At 37.3% G+C, this 20,623-nt stretch overlaps 1 protein-coding gene and 1 pseudogene across 3 annotated transcripts in view; one reads left to right on the forward strand and one right to left on the reverse strand.

Annotated features, from left to right (window-relative positions):
* Nucleotides 1-20,623, forward strand: part of NBEA (neurobeachin) — a 754,735-nt gene that overhangs the window by 58,216 nt on the left and 675,896 nt on the right. The gene's annotated exons all lie outside the window — the stretch shown is intronic.
* On the reverse strand, nucleotides 19,756-19,867 carry LOC128567096 (uncharacterized; annotated as a pseudogene).

Below are 20,623 nucleotides of genomic sequence, written 5' to 3' on the forward strand. Positions count from 1 at the left end.
GCAAAGTAACTGAGAAAATGCCAGGAGGGCTATGTGAACTAATGAGATGAAAATATGTCAAATATTCTATGAAAGAAGTGTATGGTGCCCCATGATCATATTGATGTACACAGCTATGATTTAATAAAAAAAAAAAAAAAGGAAAAAAAAACCATTAAGAAAAGCAATTTATAATGCTGAAGACATTTAATCATGGGAATTATTCTTGTAATGGTATGTCTGGTCAGCTCTTAAAAAGAAACTAGAATGTGCAAGGAGGAAAAGATAGACACATTAATAATTGGAAACTTTTAACATTTTCTAATCAAGACACATCAAATTTATGAAACAAATGTTTGGAGGATATACCTTCAAAATGTGATCAATACATTTGATCTCATTTATGTCAAACTGTAAATACTGACATTTGGGGATTCTATCTTGTTATTCAGTACACCTTGAGCATTAATGAACATTGAACATACAAGCCTTTAGTAAATTCAAAAAAAGCTTTAGTAAATTCCAAAGAGTGGAAATAATATAAACAGCATTCTTGAAGCGCAATGCAGTGAACTAAACAAGATGGCAAGAAAGGATGATTGTGCATAGGAAAAACATGGATAAATAGAAAACACAGAGGTCGCAGACAAGTCTGATATATTATTCAAAATAAGTGGGATGGCCAATACATGAAGTATTATGACTGAGATAGTTACGTGGGAAAAAAGAAAATGCAGGTAAATGCTTTGTGTGAGAGGTGTGTAAGTGGAAAAAGGATGAAACACGAGGCAGTCAAATATGAACCCAGCCACTCCTCAGAAAGACCAGGCATCTTTACTAAAAGGACACAAAACTAGTAAAAGACAAAAAGGATGATGAGGTCACCAAAACAAAAATTACATTTTAGTTCACTCATATGGAACAAATTTAAATAGTTTTAATTTTATCAAGTGTGTTTCCACATAGTTCAGGAACATTACAGTTTGAAATTTTCATCCATGTACATTTTATTCCTTAATTTTAATTTTGGTCTCATTTAGATTTGGTAGGATGCTTTATCTTCTTTTTTTTTTTTTTTTTTGAGACAGAGTCTCACTGTTGCCCTTTGTAGATGTTGTGACATCACAGCTCACAGCAACCTCCAACTCCTGGGCTTAGGTGATTCTCTTACCTCAGCCTCCCAAGTAGCTGGAACTACAGGCGCCCGTCCCAACGCCCGGCTATTTTTTTTTATTGTTGTTACAGTTGATTAACTTGCCTGGGCTGGGTTCAGACCTGCTACCCTCTGTGTGTATGGCTGGTGCTGTAACCACTGTGCTACGGTGCCAAGCCAGGATGCTTTATTTTCTAATCTAGTTCATTGAAACTGTTCAAATTGTTTATGAATTGGGAAATATTTGAAATAGTTTTTAATAATTGAAAACCTTTATGGGGGAGAAAAGAAACCCACTGGACAACTAGACTCTGGTAGACCAGAGTCTGACAATCTTTGTTATTTTCTATTGACTGCTTTCTTATTTCATTTGTGCCCTTTGAGGTTCTTCTGGCCTATTTGGGAAGCAGTTCTTTGTGGATTAGGGATATGTTAATATTTCTGTAGAAAATATCAATGTATTTATTTGATCTGCATGGTAGCTTAAATATTTCAGCAAGTCCACTACTCAACAGAAAACTCATAATAATACCACTGGGTAAATGATGTGACAAAAATGCTATGTGGTTACAGATCTAAAAGAAGAGAATTTAGAACAATCAATACCTGTCTGAATGTTAGAAATTAATAATGTAAAAGAAGAGTTAATAGAACAAATGGTGCAAATTTGCAAAGTTGATATAATGCAGTTATGCACAAGATAGACTAAAAATAGAGCTTTTGTTTTTATTTTTACAAAGCTTAAGAGAGTTAAGAAATAATTTAGCATTTTATGATGACATTTACTGTTTTGCCAAATTTTTATTGCTTCATTTATTATATATTCATGATTCACTTAGTTAATATTTATTATGAACTGTATGTTAAGTACTGTGTGAAGCGTTACATGTGAAATGGTGAACTGTATTTTGGGAGACGATTCTCCATTGTGTTTTTGCATGTCTCATATCATTGTTGGTTCTAGACTATCTTTTCAAGGATATAGATTGTTTGTTTAGCAAATAGCCTTGTGAAATAGACGTATTTTGGGCATAGGGAAGATTTTTTTCCCTGACCATGATATTAAAGATGTCTTCTTCAGAGACAAAGGTTGGGAAGATTTTCTAGCAGTTGCTTTAGAACATTGGAGTTTTCTAACTCCTGCTTTTGTAGTGGGCATATAACTCAAGGGAGAAAATAGCCTCAATTCTGGATTTACATGTCTGGGTTTCCACTTTTGATGTGGTTTTGCAGTTTCCCATTATCTTGGTAGCTCTCTCTGATGTCCTCAAATATTGTTTTTATATTTTATCCATGTTTTCTAATTCTTAGTATGAGTCATTTGCTGAATAATTAAATCATTTTATTCAAGCATTTATTGAATGGCAAATATGTGCAAGGTGCTAGTGGTATAGAAGTGTACAAAGCAGAAGAAATTCTCTGTACTCACGGAGGTTACCTTCTAGGGACAGGTGATATGAAATAAACATACACCTAAAATACATAGTATCTCAAAATGTGGAAATTTCTGCAGTGGGCATAATGCAGGTATGGATAGAGTGAGTGCTGGCATATTGAGAGCCGTGTTAAGTAAAGTAGTGTAGGGAAAGCATCTTTGATAAGGTGACATCTGAAGAGAGACCTGAGGGGAGATAGCTATAAAGATACTGGGCAGAGGGAACAGAAAGTATAAAGACCACGCAGCAAGAATGAATTGAAAATGTCCGAATAGCAGTGTGGCTGGAGTGGAAATGTGGCTGGTAGGTTAACTCTTGAGTTTAAGAATGCTATTTGAATTGGATTTTATTGGAACTGAGTTGGGAAGCCATTGGAGTGTTTTGAGTGGAGGATAGACATGATCTGCTTAGTACTCCTGTTACTCCTATTAAAGCTGATAGTTTAGCACCTGGAATACACCCTGGGTGATGAGGTTGGAGGCAGAGAGACTACTGAGGCCATTGAGAAGTTTCTTTCAGTATCCCAGACAAGAGGGAAATACTTTTTCAGATCAGGGTAGTAGCAGTACAAGTAGACAGAATTGATGAGATTTTAGATATTATTTTGAAGGTACAGGTAACCTAATTTGCTAGACATTTGGGTCTGGGGGTGTGATAAAGAAAGTACTTGAGAATGATACTGAAGTTTTTGATTGATTGACTGGACAGATGGCATTACCATTGACTGACACTTGGAAGTCTGCTAAAGGAATTTAATTAGGGGGTGGCATGGGAAGGAGATCAGGAATTTGTTCTTGGCCCTATTAAGTTTTATATACTTATTACCCATCTAAGAGGAAATGACAAGTACGTGTCGTATAGTACAATAAATGAAATAATGTGTTTTGCTGCAGAATGATGGAAACATACAGTGCTGTAGGTAGTGTGGTCAGGGAATGCCCCTTTGCAGAGGCAGCAACTCAAACTGAGAACAGCAGTATTAGAAAAAGTCTTACAATTGCAATCAGTGTAACCTGGCTTATTGTACCCTTAATGAATCCCCAAAACAATAAAAAAAAGAAAAGAAAAAGTCTTACAGAGAGCCAGTGAAAGAGCATGGCAGACAAAGGGAGCTATGAGTGAAAGGCCTGGGAGTTGGGGGAAACTAGGCCCTTTGGGGAACTGACCTGTGTGTGACTATTTTGTATAGTGCTTGGTTCACAGTAGCTACACAGCAATTTTTTATTAAATAAAGTGATAAAGCTAAAATTAAGCTGGAATGTGTTTTTTCCAGGAGGGTTGTTTCCATTTATAGACTATTTTTTACATGAACCTATGTTTTTAATTCCCTTGGGCGATATGTAAGTGTGGAATTTCTGGGGTCAATGTGTAAGTGAATCCATAAATGTTATAAGAAACTTAGCATTGTAAGAAACTTGCTAATTATTTTCTGGGTGGCTGTCATTTTGTATTGGTAAAAGGAGTGTATGAGAATCCCACTCATTTCTTATCCTCTCCACTGCATTGTCAGTCTTTTCAGTTTGAATTTAGTAGATATATAGTGATAGTTTACTGTGGTTTTAGTTTGTATCTTCTTAATAACTAGTGATACTGAGTATCTTTTCATGTACTTCTAAAATTTTTCTTGAAATATCCGGTTAGCTCTTTTGCCCACTTGAAAAAGTTGGGTTGTTTGATTTTTGGTTATTGAGATGTGTGAGATTTTTATATATTCTGGGTATGAGTTCTTTATTGGGAGAACAACATAATTTGCAAATACAGGCAGTCACTGAGTTACAAACATCTGCCATATACAACTCACACTTACAAACGGAGGCTATTACAGTAAGTCCTTAAATTACAAACATCTGACTGACATATGACTCACACTTATGAATACAAGCTATATTACAGATAATAAGGTAAATGTACCTGTTGCAACTTTCATACAAATTCAACTTAAGGACAGACCTACAGAACCTATCTTATTTGTAACCTGGAACTGCCTGTATTTCTTCCCAGACTGTGGTTTATTTTTTATTCTCTCAGTAGTATATTAATTTTTCATAAGTCTTAATTTAGCAGTTTTTTTGTATGAAGTTGTTCTTTGTGGTCTATTTTAAAAATATTTTCCTGAGCTCAGAGGAAAGGTTTTTTGCTTGAAGTATTATGGATTTTTATCCCTTATGTTTGCATATGATACAAAGTAAGGGTCAAGGTTCATTTGGACACCCACTTTCTCATTATTTGTTGTAAGTAATGTGCTTTCCTTGTTACTTATCTTGACATGTTTGTCTAATATCAGTTGATCATCTTTTGATATATTTTTTAATTTGTGTGGGTTTATTTCAGTATCATTATGCCTTTTACTCTCTCTCTCTCATTGTTCTTGCTGTTTGGCATTTGATTGGACATCCAATATATTGCTTAGTGCAAGTAGTTGGAGAGGACAGCCTTACCTCATTCCTAATCTTAGGTCAAAGTATGCAGTCTTTCGTCATTAAATATGATGTTAGCTGTGGGTTTTTTATAGATGCCTTTTATTTGGTTGAGGATGATCCTTGCTATTTCTAGTTTGCTGAGAGTTTTTATAATGAATAATTTTGAATTTTGTCAAATACTTTTTCTATATCTTTTGAGATGATTATATGGCTTTTCTTTTTTAGTCTACTAATATGGGGAATTATGTCCTTGGATTTCTTTTTGATTGATTGATGATCTGTCTGTACATTCCTGGGATAAAACCAGCTTGGTGATAATGTCTGATTTTTTTGTTTCAATATGTTGCTGGAGTTTCTTTGATATATATTTGAAGTGCTTTGTTTTTATATTCATTAGAGTTATTTGGCTATAGTTTTCTTTCTTCTGGTATGTTTTCCTGCCTTTTTTTTTTTTATCATGATATTGTTGGCCCACGAGTTTAGTATTCCCTCTGCTGAATTTTGGTAAAAGATTGTGTAAAATTGATAGTAATTCTTTCATAAGTGATTGATAGAATTTATCTGTGAAATCATCTAGGTCTGGGGTTTTGTTTGCAGAAGGCTTTGTAACTTACAGATTTAATTTCTACAATAAATACAGGACTATTTAGGTTGCCTATTCCTAAATAACCTTTGGTAGTTTATCTCATTCAAAGAATCTGTCTTTTTCATGTAAGTCGTCAAATTTATAGGCATAAAGTTGTTCAGAAGAATCATTTACTATTTTTTATCATGCCTACTTCTACCAATTTATAGTCATAACTCATTTTTTTAATGATAATTTGTGTTTCCTCTCTTTGCCTCCCTTTATACTCCCACACTCCCCTCCCCTTTCCTCTCCTTGATTCTTCTCCATAGACAAATCAAAGAATTAGCATTTGGTTTCATCAATTTTCTATATTGTTTTGCTGGGTTTTATAATTTGATTTTTTTTCTCTTGTTTTAGTTATATATTTTTTCTTTGACTTATTTTGGTTTAATTTGTTCTTCATTACTAGTTTCGTAGTTTTTTATTTATTTTTATTATTTTTATTTTTTGGAGACAGAGTCTCACTCTGTGACGCTGGATAGAGTGCCATGGTCAAACCCTTGGGCTCAAGTGATCCTCTTGCCTCAGCCTCCCAAGTAGCTGGGACTACAGGTACCCACCACATCATCTGCATATTTTTAGAGACGAGATCTTGCTCTTGCTCAGGCTGTTCTGGAACCTGTGAGCTCAGGCAATCCACCTGCCTGGGCCTCCCGGAGTGCTAAGATTATAGGTGGGAGCCACTGTGCCCTGCTGTCTTTACTGGTTTGTTAAAGTGGAAATGAGCTGTGGTCACCAATTTGAAATCTTTCTTCTTTAGATAAGCATTTATGTTATAAATTTCCCTAAAGCACTATTTTAACTGGATTCAATACATTTTGATATATTGCATTATCATTTTTATCCTGTTCAAAATTTTTTCTAATTTGCTTGGTGACTTCTTTTTTTTTTTTTTTATTGTTGGGGATTCATTGAGGGTACAATAAGCCAGGTTACACTGATTGCAATTGTTAGGTAAAGTCCCTCTTGCAATCATGTCTTGCCCCCATAAAGTGTGACACACGCCAAGGCCCCACCCACCTCCCTACTTCCCTCTTTCTATTCCCCCCCCATAACCATAATTGTCATTAATTGTCCTCATATCAAAATTGAGTACATAGGATTCATGCTTCTCCATTCTTGTGATGCTTTACTAAGAATAATGTCTTCCACGTCCATCCAAGTTAATACAAAGGATGTAAAGTCTTCATTTTTTTTAATGGCTGAATAGTATTCCATGGTATACATATACCACAGCTTGTTAATCCATTCCTGGGTTGGTGGGCATTTAGGCTGTTTCCACATTTTGGCGATTGTAAATTGAGCTGCAATAAACAGTCTAGTACAAGTGTCCTTATGATAAAAGGATTTTTTTCCTTCTGGGTAGATGCCCAGTAATGGGATTGCAGGATCAAATGGGAGGTCTAGCTTGAGTGCTTTGAGGTTTCTCCATACTTCCTTCCAGAAAGGTTGTACTAGTTTGCAGTCCCACCAGCAGTGTAAAAGTGTTCCCTTCTCTCCACATCCACGCCAGCATCTGCAGTTTTGAGATTTTGTGATGTGGGCCATTCTCACTGGGGTTAGGTGATATCTCAGGATTGTTTTGATTGGCATTTCTCTAATATATAGAGATGATGAACATTTTTTCATGTGTTTGTTAGCCATTCCTCTGTCGTCTTTAGAGAAAGTTCTATTCATGTCTCTTGCCCATTGATATAAGGGATTGTTGGCTTTTTTCATGTGGATTAATTTGAGTTCTCTATAGATCCTAGTTATCAAGCTTTTGTCTGATTGAAAATATGCAAATATCCTTTCCCATTGTGTAGGTTGTCTCTTTGCTTTGGTTATTGTCTCCTTAGCTGTACAGAAGCTTTTCAGTTTAATGAAGTCCCATTTGTTTATTTTTGTTGCTGTTGCAATTGCCATGGCAGTCTTCTTCATGAAGTCTTTCCCCAGGCCAATATCTTCCAGTGTTTTTCCTATGCTTTCTTTGAGGATTTTTATTGTTTCATGCCTTAAGTTTAAGTCCTTTATCCATCTTGAATCAATTTTTGTGAGTGGGGAAAGGTGTGGGTCCAGTTTCAGTCTTTTACATGTAGACATCCAGTTCTCCCAACACCATTTATTGAATAGGGAGTCTTTCCCCCAAGGTAAGTTCTTGTTTGGTTTATCAAAGATTAGGTGGTTGTAAGATGTTAGTTTCATTTCTTGGTTTTCAATTCGATTCCAAGTGTGTATGTCTCTGTTTTTGTGCCAGTACCATGCTGTCTTGAGCACTATGGCTTTGTAGTACAGACTAAAATCTGGTATGCTGATGCCCCCAGCTTTATTTTTGTTACAGAGAACTGCCTTAGCTGTACGGGTTTTTTTCTGGTTCCATACAAAACGCAGAATCATTTTTTCCAAATCTTGAAAGTACGATGTTGGTATTTTGATAGGAATGGCATTGAATAGGTAGATTGCTTTGGGAAGTATAGACATTTTAACAATGTTGATTCTTCCCATCCATGATCATGGTATGTTCTTCCATTTGTTAATATCCTCTGCTATTTCCTTTCTGAGGATTTCATAGTTAAAATCCAGCATCCTTTGCTAATTAGAACACTGAAGAGTATAGGCATAGGTGGCACATTTCTAAAACTGATTGAAGCTATCTATGACAAACCCACAGCCAATATTTTACTGAATGAAGTAAAAATGAAAGCTTTTCCTCTTAGAACTGGAACCAGACAAGGTTGTCCTCTGTCACCTTTACTATTCAACATAGTGCTGGAAGTTCTAGCCAATACAGTTAGGCAAGACAAGGAAATAAAGGGAATCCAAATGGGAGCAGAGGAGGTCAAACTCTCCCTCTTTGCTGACGACATGATCTTATACTTAGAGAACCCCAAAGACTCAACCACAAGACTCCTAGAAGTCATCAAAAAATACAGTAATGTTTCAGGATATAAAATCAATGTCCACAAGTCAGTAGCCTTTGTGTACACCAATAACAGTCAAGATGAGAAGCTAATTAAGGACACAACTCCCTTCACCATAGTCTCAAAGAAAATGAAATACCTTGGTGACTTCTTTTTGACCTACAGTTATTAAGAAGTTTCCAAATATTTAGTGTTTTTTCTTATGTATTTTAAATTAATTTTTCATTATGTTGTTAGCAGATGTCACACTTTGCATAATTTGTCTTTTGCAATTTATGGAGATTTCCTTTGCAGTCTGAGGCAGTCATATTTTGATGAATAGTTTTGTGTACTTGAAAAGAATGTGCTTCCCAGGCCAATATCATAAAGAGTTTTCCCCACATTTTCTTCTAGAATTTTTATTGTTTCATGCCTTAAATTTAAACGTTTTATTCGGCGAGAGTCAATTTTTGTAAGCTATGAGAGATATGGGTCCGGACTCTCTTGAGAATTGCAGCAACACTAAAATAAATGAATGGAACATAATCAAGCTAAAAGGTTTCTGCACAGCTAAGGGTACAGTAACTAAAGCTAACACACAACCTTCAGAATGGAGAAGATATTTGCATGCTAGGAATCTGACAAAGGGCTGATAACTAAAATCTGCAGAGAATTCAACTTAATAAGAAAAGAGTCAACAATCCCATTTATGAGTGGGCAAGACACATGAACAGAATCTTCTCTGAAGAAGACAGAAGATGAATGACCAACAAACAATGAAAAAATGCTCATTGTCCCTGACCACCAGTGAAATGCAAATGAAAACCACTCTGGGATGTCACCTAACCCCAGTGAGATTCACCCACATCACAAAGTCCCAAAGCTGTAGATGGCAGCATGGGAGTGGAGTGAGGGTAACACTTTTATAATGCTGGTGGGATTGCAAATTAATAGAGCCTTTATGGAAAGAAGCATGGAGGATCCTCAAAAAGCTAAAAGTAGACCTTCCATTTGATCTTGCAATCCTATTACTGAATATCTACTCAGAAGAAAAAAAATTGTTATCACAAGGACATTTATACTAGAATGTTCATTGCAGCTCAATTCACAATCACCAAGTGCCTGTCAACCCATGAATAGATTAATAAACTGTGGTAAACATATACCATAGAATACTATTCAGCCATAAAAAGATGGAGACTTTACATCTTTTGTGTTAACCTGGATGTAGTTAAAGAACATTCTTCTTAGTAACGTATCGCAAGAATGGAAAAGCAAGTACCTACCCTACTGTATGCAATACTAATATGAAGCCAATAGATAAACAACTACAGGCAGTAGTTCTCAACCTTCCTACTGCCATGACCTGTTAATACACTTCCTCATGTTGTGGTGACCCCCAGCAATACATTTATTAAATATTAAATTATTTTATTTACAAAAATAATTTTATGGTTGGGGGTCACCACAACATGAGGAAATGTATTAAAGGGTCGCGGCATTAGAAAGGTTGAGAACCACTGAACTGCACGGCCACACAAGAGAAAAACATAATTAAATTCAAGGGGGTAAGGGCAAATGAGGGATACAGTGGTTTGGCAATTAACACTTTTCCCTCAATTTACTTATCACTTGACTGCTCGCATTCACATATACTTGCTATATTTGTTCTTACACTCACAGAAAACAGTTACAAAAGTGGTTATACTGATTTTGATAAACGTCATGTTGTTTTAATTGTATTTGAAACATATATTCTGATGTAGGGTACTTACTGTATGATAGTTACTCCGTTTATTTATCCCTAGACCAGGGGTCCTCAAACTTTTTAAACAGGGGGCCAGTTCACTGTCCCTTAGACCATTGGAAGGCCTGAGTATAGTTTAAAAAAAACAAAACTATGAACAAATTCCCATGTACATTGCACATATCTTATTTTGAAGTAAAAAAAACAAAGTAGGAACAAATACAATATTTAAAATGAAGAACAAGTAAAGTTAAATCAACAAACTTACCAGTATTTCAATGGGAACTATGGGCCTGCTTTTGGCTAATGAGATGGTCAATGTCCAGTTCCATATTTGTCACTGCTAGTCGTAACAAGTGATGCAAGTGTGCATCAGTTAGTCTAGATCTGATTGGAGATTTCAGATGTTTCATTCTGGAAAAAGTCTGTTCACAGAAGTAAGTGCTGCCAAAGATGGTTGCCATTTTGAGTGCATGGTTCCTGAGATTAAGATATGTCTCAGAGGGGAGAGATGCATAGAAATTAGGAAGGCTGCTTGACTTAAATGCATCTTTCAGAGAGTTACAATTCTGCAGGTCAGCCAGTTCCATTTGATAAATCGTATCCACATGTTCAATGTCAATAGAAAATGGGTTATGGGAAAGCTGTATGTCCTGTTCATGGAGGTGAAGCTCTTTAAATTTAAATTGGAACTCCTTTTGCAACTTTTCCAGTGAATCCACATGTTTTATTTGGGAATGCAACCAATGGATTTTCCGCTAACAGATTTTGAGTTGTGGGGAGAAGGCAGAAATTTTCCTCCTTCACTTGTTTGATGAGGAAGCCTAATTTTACTTCAGATGCTTTCACATGTGATTGCATATCACAGATGAGCTTCCCCTTTCCTTGAAGTTGCACATTGAAAATGTTGAGTAGCTCTGTTACATCTGTCAGAAAGGCAAGGTGTCATTTCCATTCTGCATCATTGAGCTCTGGTACTTCTTTGTTTTTTGAAAGCAGAAAAGCTGTAATCTGTGGAAGTAATTCATAGAAATGTTTCAGAATTCACCCTCAACTCAGCCAATGGACTTCTGTGTGGTACGGAAGCAACATTTAGCTCAGACAGAAATTTCCTGAAATTGTCTGTGGTTTAGTGCATTACCTCTAATGAAATTAACACAAGATACCACAGTTTTCATAACAGAGTTCCACTTCAGTGATTTACTACATGGCGCTCGTTGGTGGATGAGGCATTGTATGGCTATTGGATGAGAATGTTTATGTTTGTCTATCTCTTGGTTAATGCGAGCACTTACTTCTTTCTTAGACCCCACCATGCTAGGAGCACCATCTGTTGTCACACTGGCTAGTTTTGCCCAGTCCAGCTCCAAACTATTCAGTTTGGCAAACCTTTTCATAGATATCTTCTCCTATAGTTGTTCCTTTGATGCTGTGCAGTGCAGCAAGCTCTTCTGTGACTTCGAAATAGTCATTCGTCCCACAAATAAAAAATAGAAGTTGTGCAGAATCACGAAAATCATTACTTTCGTTGAGTGCCAAGGAAAAATAGAAAAGTTTTTTTGCAGAGTTTTGCAAATGGTGATGCAAATTGTCTCCCATTTCTTCAATCCTTCGTGTAATTGAGGGTCCTGAACTCTCACTGTACTAAATAAATCAGCCTTCTCTGGACACATCTCTTTGGCAACAGAAAGAAGGCATTCTTTAACAAATTCTCCTTCCACGAATGGTTGGCCAGTGCATGCTATTAGCTTGGCAACTTGAAAACTTACTTGCAGTGATGAAGTATTTAGCTGTTTCTGCTTCACAAAAGTATTTTGCTGAGTTGTCAATGTGTATTTCAATTTTAATATTTTATCTTTTCTCACTTCTCTGACGAAACAATCATATTTATCTTTATGTTGAATTTGATAGTGTTGACGCAAATTGTATTCTTTGAATACAGACACTATATTCTGGCATATCAAACACACAGCTCTTTCCTTGCACTGCATGAAAAAGTAATCATAAGTCCACTGTTCTTTGAATATCCTACACTCTGAATCAATTTTTCTCTTTCTTGATATCATTGTTTCCTAGAGATTCCAAATTGCTATTAGTAAAATACCAATACTTATATACAGCACTCCAAAAACAATATACGAGGAATAACTTTGCCCACACAGAGACATATAGACTGCATTGCCCATCAATGCAGTCTGATCAGTGCCCATCAATGCAGCCTTGCCAGTCCACATCATTTCAGCCTCGCCAGTGCCCACATGGTGGAACTCCGCTTTTACCTCAGGCTCACACTGGTACGGTGTGGGAACAGGCATGATTACAGAGCCAGTTCCTCCACCACCTTTCCAGTTCACACTAACCTGTGTGAACCGCACTGCAATCTGCGAACTCGCACAGGTGAGAAGACCCATGCGATCAGATTCCACTGCAGGAAAAAAGAAGGCACATATGCCTTTTTTCTTCCGAATGTAATGCAAGTTCAGCCATACAAGCATATAGCTGAACTCGCACTGCTCAGAGATGGCAACAGTGTGAACCAGGGTTTACACAGCACACAGCATACAACATCATACACAGCTGAATAGCAATCAGAATATAAATGCACTTACTGTCAATTAAATTGGGTTTTCTACTCCTCGGCTGTCTGCAGAGCTGGATTAAGTTCCCATGGGGCCCTAGGCAGATTACCAGTTTGGGGCCCCTATGCGATAACACTGAGCACTGACCATTTGCATTAACACTGACTGCTGCTGATCTGTGATAACACTGACTGCTGACAGTTTGCATTAATACTGAGCGCTAACAATTTGCTTTAACACTGAGCACTATTTGCATTACCTCTGAGCACTGACAATTTGCATTAGCACTGAGTGCTGACTATTTGTGTTATCACTGTGATGCAACCCCCCTAGAAACCACCCCCAACCAACTAACCAACTTAAAAAAAAAAGGCTTTCCTAACTTCAAAAAAAAGGCTCTTCTAACTTCAAAAAAGGCGCCCCCTATCTGCAAAAAAAAGACCTCTTAACTTCAGGGCAAAAATGCCCCCTTAACTGCAAAAAAAAAAGGCCCTACTAACTGCAAAATAATAAAAAAAAATAGACCTCCTAACTTCAAAAAAAAAAAAAAAATCCTAACTTGTTCTTACCTCGGTCCTTAGGCAGCAACAGGCTCTGCACAGGCAACCTAATGACTCCTCCGATTACCCTAGAGACTGAGAGGAAGAGTCAAGAGACAGAGAGAAGAAGGGGTGGGGAGAGACAGAGAGAAGGAGCGGAGTTGGAAAGCTGGTGCACATTCCACACATACGCACTGTGGCTCGGTGCGAGTTGGCTATTAAGCATGACAGGCAGGGCGGCAAAAACACCTGCGGGCCAGATAAGTCAGCTGCTAAGCAGGACAGACAGCTGTGGCAAAAACAGCCAGCATAAATGTCCTCGGCCAGCTGCATGTGGCCCACGGGACGTAATTTGAGGACCCCTGTCCTAGAGTTTTTATGGACCATATTTGTGGCAGTGTTTGTTATACTCTTGGGTGTAGTTATTTCCATACCAGTGAAAGATTGCCGATAGCAATGATTTGTGGTGAGGACTGATTAAAATAAAAGGAAACAAATTATTTTCTATTTTGCTTATCTTTTTTTTTCTCAGCTGGGTTCAGGATCATTAACTTTTATTACGTCCACATTATAAAGTATTTTCTTGTTGTTTACTAAACACTTGTCTAACAGTCATTTATTTTACATGCTAGTGGTTAACAGCAGATCTTGAGAGTTAAATGACTGGTAGAGGCGCATGTATGTGTCTTAGGGCATGGTTTCTCTGATACTGATGTGCTTAATTCTGTGCAGCATTGAGAAGACAGATTTAAATTCTAGGTCCGTGGGGTGGTTATTTAAGTTGCACTGACCTCAGTTTTCTTATTTGAGAGACCCATTGTGCAGAATTACAGAATTAAATGGGGCTGTATATATAAAGTACGCTGCATGTAAGTATTCACAAAATGGTGATTCTTAATTATGTTTCAATTTATTTAATCATCCCATTATTTTTATCTCCCTGTAAATTTACATATAAATATAGCTTTCTCTTAAGAGGATTCATTTCAGAAATCAGTAATTCAATAGCTTTATAATTTGAATTTTATGTGCTTTTGAAAATAATATTAATTGGCTTACCATAAAAAGTATCTGTGTATAGATAGAAAGCAGAAAGTAAGCAGGAAAACAGTATAAAGAAAGGAGATAATTAAGTCACATACAGTTATCAAAGTTTCAGTTTTAAATTAATTTTTAACTTTCTGGCAGCCAGGGTAAAAAGGATAATATGATGGCTTACTGTTCTTACTGTATAATAAAAGAAACATACTAGTTTGTTAGTGTACTTAACATTTACCCCTAAATTTTATGATAAGAGAAGTGTTATTTCTTTATAAAGGGACACTGGCAATGTAATTGATAATGGGAGTTGCCTTATAATTTAGATGTCTGAGGGAATGAGAAATTATACTCCTGTCTCGTGTTATATTCTGTAATTGCTTATATTTTAAAGAGCCTTCATATTTTTTTCACTCATCTTTTTCCTGTATAATGTCATGTTAACTGTAATACGTTAGTAGACCCTCCAAAAAGTGCAATCAGAGAGGAGGGTACTATTAATTTTGAAAAGAAATGTTTCATCAGGTCTTACCAAGGAGGTAAAGATGAAGTTGAGCCACAGAGAAGTATAAGTTTGTCTTTATGTATACAAGTGAGTATATTTGCCCATGCAGGGGGAAAAGTATGGGTAAAAACGAGGAAACAGGGCGGCGCCTGTGGCTCAGTCCGTAGGGCGCCGGCCCCATATACCGAGGGTGACGGGTTCAAACCCGGCCCCGGCCAAACTGCAACCAGAAAATAGCCGGGTGTTGTGGCGGGCACCTGTAGTCCCAGCTACTTGGGAGGCTGAGGCAAGAGAATCACTGAAGCCCAGGAGTTGGAGGTTGCTGTGAGCTGTGTGAAGCCACGGCACCTCTACTGAGGGCCATAAAGTAAGACTCTGTCTCTAAAAAAAAAAAAAAAACGAGGAAACATAAGAGTTATATGTGATCACATAGAGGAATGTGGCATATGTGTAAGTTTGTCTTTATGTATACATGTGAGTATATTTGCCTACGTGGGGGGAAAAGTATGAGTAAAAACAAGGAAATATAAGAGTTATATGTGATTACATAGAGGAATGTGGCATATGTGAGCTTAGGAAGATCAGAGGTTGTAGGACCTTGAATACTATTGAGAAATGGATTTCTCTTTAAAAAGTCACAGGTTTTTTGTTTGTCTGTTTTTGGTAAACCTGAGACATCTGTGTTTTAGAACAAGAGCTCTAGTGGGGAAGTTAATTGATAAATTGTATAAGAGATGTTCCATCTTACAGTTTAAATAGTCTCTGACTAGTGTCTTGCTATCTCTTTAATTTTCTTCTCTAGTCTCATTTTTTACAGACTCTTGTTATGTTATATTCGTGTAATAACCAACTAGTGTTCTTTCTCTGCTCTAATTGTTTTACATACTATTCACATGTACATTTTTTTTCAGAAAAAAAGTAATTGGGCTCCTTACCCCTCCCTTATAAGTGAATAAACTGTCCTGCATTTTCTTTTTTTTTCTCAGAATCCCTTTACAATCTCTTTATTTCTCTACTTTTTCTTTTCTGCTCATTTAGCCAGGATTTCAACTTTTCTTTATATCTTTTTGGTTTTTCTTACCAAAGGTCCTTTTCTGTTTTCAAATGCATGGGAACATCTTCCCAAGTCTTCCAGATCGAGTGTAGATCTTATCTTTTTACAAAGAAGTATTTGATTTGACTGCCACTTCTATTTCTGAACTGTTGGTTAATACATTTTAGCAAATGCCTGTTCTATAACTGTTATATATTCTTTCTATTGGCCAACTGGATTATTAGCTTCAAAACAACATTGATAAAAATACAAAGTAAGCCAGGGCTAGGCTTAGTGGCTTACACTTATAACCCCAGTATTTTGGGAGGCAGAGGCAAGAGGATCACTTGAGGCCAGGAGTTTGAGGCCAGCCTGGGCAACATAGTAGGACCCTGTCTTTACACAATATTTTCTTTTTAAAAATTAGTTGGTGATGGTGTTGTGTGCCTGTATTCCTACCTACTTGGGAGGTACCCTTGACCAGGAATTTGAGGCTACAGTAGACTATAATTGTGCCACTGTGCTCCAGCCTGGGCAACAGAGTGAAACCCTGTGTTCAAAAACGAATAAATTATAAATAAGTAAAATGAGCCAGAAATAATTTAAAATTTTTTGGTAGCCATATTTAAAAAGTAAGAAGAAATAGTTTAAATTAAACTTATATTTTATTAAACCCAGTATATCTCTTAGTTTGGTGGTTAGCTGATGTTTTGATGGTTATCTACTTTAAATGCCAGGATAGACAAGTATTTCATTACTACAGATACAACCACATTCACTGTCTTAACCTCACTGTTTCTAATTCTTGACCTACAAATTTGTTTTCCATCTTTATTATGTTGTCATTTTGAGAACATTATATAAATTGAATTATATTGTATGTGATCTTGTCAGATTGATTTTCTACATCTGAAAGAATGTCTGTGATATCTGTCCAGATTGTCATGTGTATCAATAAATTTTTCTTTTTATTGTTTAGTAGTAGTCCATGGTATGTATTTATTACAGTTTATTACTGAGGGATATTTAGCTGCTTTCAGTTTGTGACTGTTACAACCTGCGTTAACCTTCACTTCATATTTGTGAGGAGCCTGAAGGCCCACTGGAGGGGGAAGCTTAGGGTCTTGGGACTTGTCTGAGGATGTAACCTGCCCTGGTCCTGCATATGGCTTTCTTGCTTTCCTCATATAAACGTGGATGGGAGTTTTCTTTTTTTTGGAGTTTTTAGCTGGGCCACTTTGAACCCTCCACCTCTGGTATGTGGGGCCAGCACCCTACGCCTTTGAGCCACAGGCACCGACCCATAGATGGGAGCTTTTAACATCCCTTATGCTTAACACATATCTCCTTTCCCCACTTTTTTTTTTTTTTAACTTGGCTTCCAGGTCTGTCTATTGCTTGTCCCCAGTGTTGTCTCTTGCCACAGTCTGCTGCAGCTAAGACCTATGTCTTTAAATGCTTTGGGAAATGTGTCTGAGCCTTAGGAATACCCTGAGTTGTATAAAACAAAGATATTTCTCTGCACCTGTCCTTGAGGGAGCTGCTAGACAGATCAAGACCCACACTTACCATTCTTTAAGAATAATATTGGTATTGCTCTGTCTGGAACTAACAATTATCACCGCTACTTCAGGATACCATCCTCATGGCTGTTGCCAGACCTGGGATGTAGGGGATCATTGATGGTTGATTTAAGCCACCACAAACTCTCTACCATAAGCAGTAGCTGCTTTTTTCAGCAGGTCTTTGTTGTGACCCCTTCTGCCCCATCCCTGTTGCCTCATGAAGGAAGCAGGCATGACACGGATAAAAGTACAAGCTTGAGAGTAATTGGTGGGACCACACATATGGTGCATCTTACAAGGGTATGTGTGAAATTTACTAGGTGTAGAATATAAATGTCTTAACAAAATAATTAAGAAAATGCCGTGAAGGCTATGTTAACCAGTTTGATAAAAACGTTTCAAGTTGTATATAAAACCAGCACATTGTACCCCATGATTGCATTAATGTACACAGCTATGATTTAATTAAAAAAAAAAAAAAGTACAAGCTTGAAAGAGGTGGGCTAACCTTAAGTGCAGGGTAGCCCTGAGCAACCTCCACAGTAGCTATTTATTGAGACTGTAACAGACTAGTGAGGGGAGATTTGTATAATGACCCCATGCTTAGGGATTGCCACTGGCTTGGGCTTATTCTCCACGACTAACACCTGCAGATGAGTTGCACAAGGGTTCGCACTCAAGCTGCAAATCATCTTGCTCAGAGACCATCCTGCTCTCGGAGTCTTCTACAAGTCTTTCTTTGGCTAATTTGGCTATTTTACATTTTTGATTAGATTTCAGAATTAATCAAAAGTTGATTCTGATAGTTTTTGCCAGCTTATTACCTGCTTTTGGGTAGAGAGGGATACAGCCCACTCTGCCATTTTAAAAAAAAAAAAATGTCACCCCTCACTGCCTTTTCAAAGATGGTGTAAGTTGATTTCACTTGAAACTTTTGATTCAAAATCAGACATTTCATGTTTTATGACCTAAGACTTAGAAACTAGAAGTGGAAATACGTTTAAGCCTGCTTTTAGGGAAAGTGTGCCTTCCTGCATTAAGAGAGAAAGTCTCCTGAGTTCTATGTGCATTACCCTGCATGTGCTCTTACTCAGAAGGTACCAGAAGAAAATGTAAGGCAACTGAGGAATATAAACAGGGATGAGAAAACATCTTTGGGTTTGTAAATTACCTTCAGAGCACCAAAAAGAGTTATATTGCAGTAAGAGCAATTCATTGCTGAAGGGGAAAGTAAGAGTATAGTAGAAAGCCTGGCTAACAACACAGGGACGCACCATGGAAGTGAAGTTTGTCTTCTAGCCTACTTCCTTCCTTCCTGTTTTTCTGACTTCCATTCTGACACCTTCCTATTTCGTGTTAAATATTGAATAATTTACATGTTGTTGGCAGTATGCTAGCAGTATAAGATACAGTACTTAATAGGACAGGAATTATCCTTACCCTTTAAGACCTTATTGTAATATGGAACACAGCAAGAAATCTGTAATCAACTATGGTACCATATGTTTTAATTAGCTAAGGTTTTATAACATTATACCCATTATAGACTAGGCGGGTTAAGCAAATGACATTTATTTCTCATAGTTCTAGACACTGCAAGTCCTGTGATCTAGGGGCCAACAGATTTGGGTTTTGGCAAGGCCCTTTTTTTGGCTTTGCAGATGGCTGCCTTGCTGTTGTATCCTCACATGGTGGCGAGAAGAAACTCGGGCGTTTCTTCTTCTTCTTTTTCCTTCTTCCTACTTCTTCCTTCCTCTTCCTCCTCCTCCTTCTTCCCCCTCCTCTTCCTCTTCCTTCTCCTCTTTCTCTTTCTTCCTCCCTCTTCTTCTTTTTCTTCCCTCCTCTTCCTCTTCCCTATCTTCGTAGGCACAAATGAGGGGATAGCACAGTGGAAGCCCTCATGAGTGCAGGGCCTGCCACTTGTCCAGGGGACCATGATTGGGGATGTATTTGACCCCCACCCCCCCAAGCCATCTGGGATGAGCTGCTGCTTAGCCACCATGTTTTTAAATTTGTTTACCTTAAACTTTGTAGAGCCCCACTTCCTGGAGACGTGAATCTACTGGCAGCCTGGCCTCTTGTAGGGCCTCAATTTTGTGTTTCTTGTTCCTTAGTTTGGTGAGAATGGACATGACTTGACCATTATGAGTCCTGGCCACAATGCCCTGGGGCTTTCCAAAGGCACTGTACCTATCTGTCTGGATCCTAGACTGAGGACAGCACAAAGTCTGACACATGAACATACATCAGAAGGGAGTGTCTCCAAAGTCCCTTAGAGTAACCCAGATAGCAACAGGCTGCTTAGCCTACCACGGAGGCTGCTGTTTGCAGCCATTGCGTGTCTTCCTCTTCTTATAAGGGTGCTAATTCCATCATAGGAGCTCTACCCTCATGATTAATCTAAACTAAGTACCTCTCCAAACCTCCATGTCCTGATACCATCGCATTGGGTGTCAGAGCTTCAAAAAAATAAATTTGGGGGACATAATCTATGATCTTATGTAATGGTTGTTTTAATGTGGATGGCTATAGTGGGAGTTCAGGGAAAGGCCATCTTTGTGGGTACTGGGAAGGGTTTCTGGATTATGTAGTCTCTAGTCTGATGTTTTGGTATTTAAATAAAGTTAAAAAATCCAAGGTTTGTGAGGGAACCCTACATCATAGGGAGTAACACATATGAAGGCTTTCAGATGAAGTAAGAGATGGCTTTGTAGCTGGGGAATGTGAAGTAGAAGCTGAAGCTGGGGAGTTAATTTGGGCTTTCTGAGAAAGGTTACCAAGTTTAGAGTTTATCTGAAAGAACAAGTTACAAAGAAATTCAACTGGTCAATTGTTGTCCAGTTTGATTTGATTAATGAATATTGAATTATTCTGTATGATCCTCAGTAAACTAAGGTTTCAAATTTAGATATTTAAAGACTCACTCTATACTTAAAATAAGATACTTAAATTGCTAGTATTTATAACCTTAGAGCTCTTAGAAGACAGTATATTTCCAAGTCAGCATTTTCTATTTTGAATATTTTATTCAGTAAATTTATGTACTTTATGTATTTATTTACTTTGTGTAAATAAAGATTATTGCTATTAAGAAGCTCAACTATGATATTTATTTTATATAT

Source organism: Nycticebus coucang, chromosome 15 (genome assembly GCF_027406575.1).
Source record: "Nycticebus coucang isolate mNycCou1 chromosome 15, mNycCou1.pri, whole genome shotgun sequence".
Taxonomy (NCBI): Eukaryota; Metazoa; Chordata; class Mammalia; order Primates; family Lorisidae; genus Nycticebus; species Nycticebus coucang.